The sequence below is a fragment of the Armigeres subalbatus genome, unplaced genomic scaffold (genome assembly GCF_024139115.2).
Source record: "Armigeres subalbatus isolate Guangzhou_Male unplaced genomic scaffold, GZ_Asu_2 Contig316, whole genome shotgun sequence".
Taxonomy (NCBI): domain Eukaryota; kingdom Metazoa; phylum Arthropoda; class Insecta; order Diptera; family Culicidae; genus Armigeres; species Armigeres subalbatus.
In genome coordinates, this window is record NW_026943060.1 from 153,557 (window position 1) to 160,057 (window position 6,501).

Here is a 6,501-nt window from a genome sequence, read left to right on the forward strand (position 1 = left end):
GGAGTACCATAGCTAATCTGGGATTTTTTAAATACTGATGTAATGATGTCCCATGGGGTTTCTACAACTAACACACAAGTTCAGGATCCTATCAATCACTCGGTTGGTTTTGAAGACCTGATGATCTGAACGGGGATCATAAAAGGAGACTTGATCCCCATATCGAGGAGAATTCATCCTATTTGAGCTGAGCTGTTCAGTTGTTTAAAGTCTATAAAAGGTCAAAATAGTTTATTTTCAAATTCTTAACAGATCAATAAGTTGCACGTTATACAATAATATGCAAATGCAGTGGAATACTACAAATTCCTTAATATATGCAATATTGGGATCAAGTGTGTTTATGTTGAGTATTTATCTTATTTTATTTCTTATTTCACATTGAAATGAGACAAACAATTTTATGAGCTTATTCAATTCTGCAACAATAAAATATGTTAGTAAAAATTTACACGTTTATAAGATTATTATTAAATTTTTATCTCTGCGGAAAAAATAATTGAGAACGCTAAAATAATAAAACCTTCTAAAACCCATATACATGAAGGAACTAACATCAAATGTTACTCAGATTCAATTATCTAACGAATCTGTTTACACATATCAGTAGTATAAAAATGTTATTAGGTTTCGAGAAAACAGAGGGATCATATGTCCCCGGGGATCACGTGTGTCCAGTTTCCCCTACACCCAGAAAAAATATTTTAAGCTCTTTTTAGTGGACTCGTTTTCATTCGGTTGTTCAGTCCACTGTTTGTCATAATGACAAATATTTGTCAAGTCAACCTGATATCCATGTCGATTTCTAATTGATGTCCGAATAAACTTGACAACATTGCGACTGGTGATTGCATGTTTCATATTGAAGATCTCTTCGCTTAAACGAATAGCTTCAATCTCCACTCCATCTCCAATACACTCCAGTGTATTTTCAGTGCGCGAGCTCCTGTGGCTATGACGTGCATGATAAGAAAATTATTTTGAGCTTTTTAGTGAATGTCACTGTCATAAGACGATGATAATCCCATTAGTTAAAATTGGTACTCTGACTGACTTAAGTCGAGTCAGTACGAGACATGAAGACGGCCTTACTGTTGAGGTCGAAATACGTATCTGTCAAGATAAAAGGTGGAATTCAATGATTGTGAACTCGTCTATGACAGGTATGACGTGCATTTTTTTACAGTTTGACATGACAGGCTGTGAATCATTCCACCCGTTTGTTTAACTTTAGTTAAAATTTGACAGTTCGATGGTTATTTTTTCATCGTAGTTAAAATTTGTGCCGAAGCTGACCCATTTGCGATTTGAGAGATGATAGTTAGGGTAAATCACTACTTGGGCCTATGAGACGGTTCCCGCTCACTACACAGAAAACTAATGATTTATACCGTTTGAAGCCGTGGTTTATGATTGATAATTTTTAAAAGTCTCCATTTATTTTTCACAATATTCAATATCTTTCAATCACTTGTTTACTCCCATTGATCCAAGTAGAAAATAAAAATGTAGATTTCAAAATCTCACTCCGATGCCACACCACTGAGCCGGAGTGATTCTTCCACTTTTACAAAACGGTATCATCAAATAAACACCTACCTGAAAATCGTCCTAGTGCTCGTTACAATCATTGCTTCAAGGTTTTAATCACACACCATAATGCTCCACACACAGCACTTCAATCTAATCACTAGAACGTATCATAGAACTTATATAACATAATTAGAATACATTAAAAATGTATTCTCAAACCGAACAAAAATCACCTCGGCCCAAAACTCTAGCCGCACCGCGCTAAAAGGCCAGAAGAATGAAAATGATCCTTCATCGTTGATAGGAAAACTGTTTAATATGTTGACGCTATCAGATTTATAATTTTCGATTTCAAAAGGTGAAAAAATTTGTTTTTAAGTATTTGGAAAAATTGAATGAGTAAATATATCTTCTCAACCAAATAAAATGATTATGAATGATACCATCTGGCATCTTGTTGTCGTGGAACTGCATATTTTTGTTTACTCGCATTTTCTACCGTCCCGAGAGAGAATGAGAAAGAAATGTTGAGAGATTGAGTGAATTTGCTTAGGCCGGAACTGGTTTTTGTGATATGCCGAATGGAAATCGTATGACTGAAATGAGTGCTGCACCTCGTTAATTTAAATCAAATAAAGCTTTTTGAACGATATTTAGCACGAATAGCTATTTTTAAGCAGAAGTGAACACCAATGCAGTATTATACACCACAAAATTCAGGAAAGTTGCTTCCGTCATAAATATCAATTGAATAATGCAGTCGACGCATGTTAGGCCGGGAATGGGGTAAGAAACCCTATTTGGAACAAAATGGATTTGAATTTTCTCGGTAACAAAGTTTAACCATCGAACTGTCAAGTCTAACCATGCTCCGGAGCAGGGTTATTTTGAACCACGGAGAAAATTTTAACTAAAAGTTAAACGAATCGGTGGAATGGTTCACAGCCTTAGAAAGTTCAAATCTAGACCAACATTTGAAATGGTATCTGCTTTTCTTCTGATTCTTCGTCCATATATAGCTTTTATGCATGAGGAATCAGAAGGAATAAATTTTGGCTGTTAAGCCCTTTTCAAATGTTGGTCTAGAAATATCCCTCTGTTAGTTGCACTTAGGATTCATTCACAAATTACATAACGCTAAAATTGATTATTTTCAACCCCCACCCACCTCCTAACTTTTTAACTTTTTGTTTGAAGGGTTCAAATTTTGTAGGGCTGTCGTAACAGTCTCACAGATACCCCCACCCCCCTGTTATGTAGTTTGTGAATGGGGCCTTACTCAATTAAGATTAAAAAATCGTTTAGGATGGAAATCAAAGAGCAGATTTTTTCACTGAGTGCAGGACAATACTCCCACTTTAAGCAAAATGTACTGAGTGCCCTCATCTGTTATACCGGCAAGCTTCATGGAATCCACTAATAAGCTTCATGCTTCAAAATCTTGGCGTCGCTCTGCTGCCTGAGGATGGTTTGTACTCAGGCACCGTTATTGATGAAACCAACATTTGATTAACGGAAGACATGAAGGTGAAATATCTGTTTTAGTTCCTGTGACGGTGAGCAGTTGACGGTCCAATGATATCGTGTAATTCATCACTGTTCACCAGCTTGTTGATTTTGAAGTGTTTTGTAGATTCCTGATCGTTTCTTGAGCTTTATTCCATTCCGCGCTCAGTAATGCATTGCTTGCCTTAACAGCCAAGTTTCTTCAGCGCCGTTTCAAGTTTCGCATTTTTCTTCTTCGATATTCTGGAATAGATGATCCAAACCACACTTCCTATAACTTCCATCAGGAAATTAAATATCAATTATGTACAATGTGCCTCTCCGCCAAACTTTTTCTTTTTCGAATTTTATTGTAATGTTTTTCTGTTCTTCCATGTATTTTTTATTTCACTTTTTTTTCTCTATTAACACATTTTTTTCTCTCATTATTTCCTTTTTTTCGCCAATTTTTTTTCTGTAATTTTTTTTTCAGACAATTGTTTTTGTTTCACCATCAATTGAGACTTGGTTTTTTTGCTCCTATTTTTTTCTCGTTTCTCTCGTTTTTTTTTCTTTATTTTTTTTTCATATATAACATTTTTTTTTCTCGTCAGTCATCATCGATAACTTCATTTTTTTTTTTCATTTGCATCATTTTCTTTTTTTGCTGTCCGGCATTCTTGCAACATGTCCTGCCCATCGTACCCTTCCGGCTTTAGCTATCTTCTGGATACTGGGTTCGCCGTAGAGTTGGGCGAGCTCATGGTTCATTCTTCGCCGCCACACACCGTCTTCTTGCACACCGCCAAAGATGGTCCTAAGCACCCGTCTCTCGAATACCTGAGTGCTTGCAAGTCCTCCTCGAGCATTGTCCATGTTTCATGTCCGTAGAGGACAACCGGTCTTATTAACGTCTTGTACATGACACATTTGGTGCGGTGGCGAATCTTTTTCGACGATGTTTTCCAAACGGCCGATGGATTGTTCCATGTGCGACAATGGCGTGGTCGGTGGCACCGAATACGTTCCTTCCCGGTAAGTTCTATTTTTCTATTGAAATGTCATTAAAAACCCAGATTAATCCACATAGCGTTAATGGAGCCTTTCTCGTGTAATATAAAAACAACTTCCGGAACTTCCGGAGAAGAAGTTGTTAAGTTTTCCATGTTGGACTATTGAAAAATTAGGAATTTCAGGAGGAACTCCTAGCATTAAGGTAGCCTCACACTTTGGGAATTTGGTCCGCGGATTTTCACATATATTTTCGGGATTTGGGAATGAAACCTTCATCAAAAGGGCTAGCGTGGAAAAAAAATAGCGAATCCTGGAGAATTTTTATTACATGCTTCTGTTTTCCGAAAAACAAAAGAAATAGTAATTATAATTTAAATATGATTTATTAGATGAATTCTTGCAGAATGGAAATCTATACGGAATTCTTGGTAAAAAAAAGGTACACAGGGTTATAGAATATAATTAAATACAAATATTCGCTCAAAAGTAAATTTCACTATCCACAGAAATCAGAAAAATATTTTAAACTCTTTTAGTGGAATGGATTCAACCATCTAAGACGAGTTAAGTACTCTCCGTTTAATTCCACCAATTATTTTCGATATCTTTGCAGATACGTATTTCGACCACAACTGTGTGGTCGTCTTCAGTGTCTCGTACTTGACTCGACTCAAACATTTTTATTTATCATGATATGATTAGTCAAGGCCAACGCACTGCCACTGCACTGGATGCCCTGGATCATATGTTTCAAATCAAAACAAACATGATGCTACCCACACAAACATATCCAATGACAGATGGAACTGAAAATGTTCTTTTCTTTCCAGGGTTCGGGTTAGCACTGACCCAGGTTTAAAAACGAATTTGACATAAACTTGACCATCTGGTTGACATGATTTGCGTTTTACTTCTGAAATATACAAGTTATCGCAGTTTGAAAAGTTCACAACAATTACTTCTCCATATTTGTTGCACATAAAATGGAACTCAACAATGTGTTTATCCTCTGCAGATGGAGACAAAGAGTTATCGCTATTCTCTTTTATCGCTTGTTTTTATTTTTCAGCGACTAAATTAGATTCCTTGCTTTTATTACATTCTATTAGCATTTCCTCAGTTATTAATTGTAAGCTTTTCTATGCCCGCCATTGCATGAGTATGTATCTTGTGTGGCAAGTACAATGGATACACTAGGTATGCCCAGGGTGTCGAGAAAGTTTCCAAACCGAAAACAACCTAGACCGGACCGAAAATCCTCCGGATTGGCAATCCTACGCCATTGCTCGCAGGCTACTGGAGACTAAAAATAATTAATTATGAATATTAAATATTAATTATTAAATATTTAATAATAAATATTAAACCGTCTAAGACGAATTAAGTACTGTCCATTTAATTCCACCAGTTAATTTTCGTTATCTTTGCAGATACGTATTTCGACCACAACTGTGTCTGGACTGTACAGTACTTAATTCGTCTTAGACGGTTTAATACATTCCACTAAACGAGCTTAATATATTTTTCTGAATAAATATTAAATATTTAATATTTAATATATAATATTTAATATTAAATATGTATTAAATATTAAATATTAAATATCAAATATTAAAAATTAAATATTAAATATTAAATATTAAATATTAAATATTAAATATTAAATATTAAATATTAAATATTAAATATTAAATATTAAATATTAAATATTAAATATTAAATATTAAATATTAAATATTAAATATTAAATATTAAATATTAAATATTAAATATTAAATATTAAATATTAAATATTAAATATTAAATATTAAATATTAAATATTAAATATTAAATATTAAATATTAAATATTAAATATTAAATATTAAATATTAAATATTAAATATTAAATATTAAATATTAAATATTAAATATTAAATATTAAATATTAAATATTAAATATTAAATGATATGGAAATGCTAATATCATCTTCCAAACTTGGACGTACATGTTCATGATAGCATTAGAGGCGAAAGTATAGAATTGATAGTTCCGTTAGGATACGGCAGGCATGAAGAATGTTTTTTTATAGAAGTCGATTTGAAAGCGAGCGGAGGGCAATATTTGTGATGGCACATATCGCACGACCTTCCTTCTGCCAAGCTCCCGTATGAAGGAGGAGGGAAGAATATCAGTGTGGAAGCTGATATATCTCCACTGGCAAAACGAAGGTGGTTTGACTTGCTCATATTCCATCGCGTGCGGAAGGATTTGCTATCGACGAGTACTGTCCCCAAATTTCTAATATGACATCAGCATTTAGTCGAATAGGATTTTTATTGCACAGTTCTGTTTTCTCATTGCGTCCGTCTCGTCGCAGCTTAAATCAGTAATATTATAAAAACGAACTCGAAGATGATGAAGACGTTCAGTAAATTGTGGTAACAAAAATTAATATGTAACGTGTATTTGCTTAAAATTTAGTTTTGG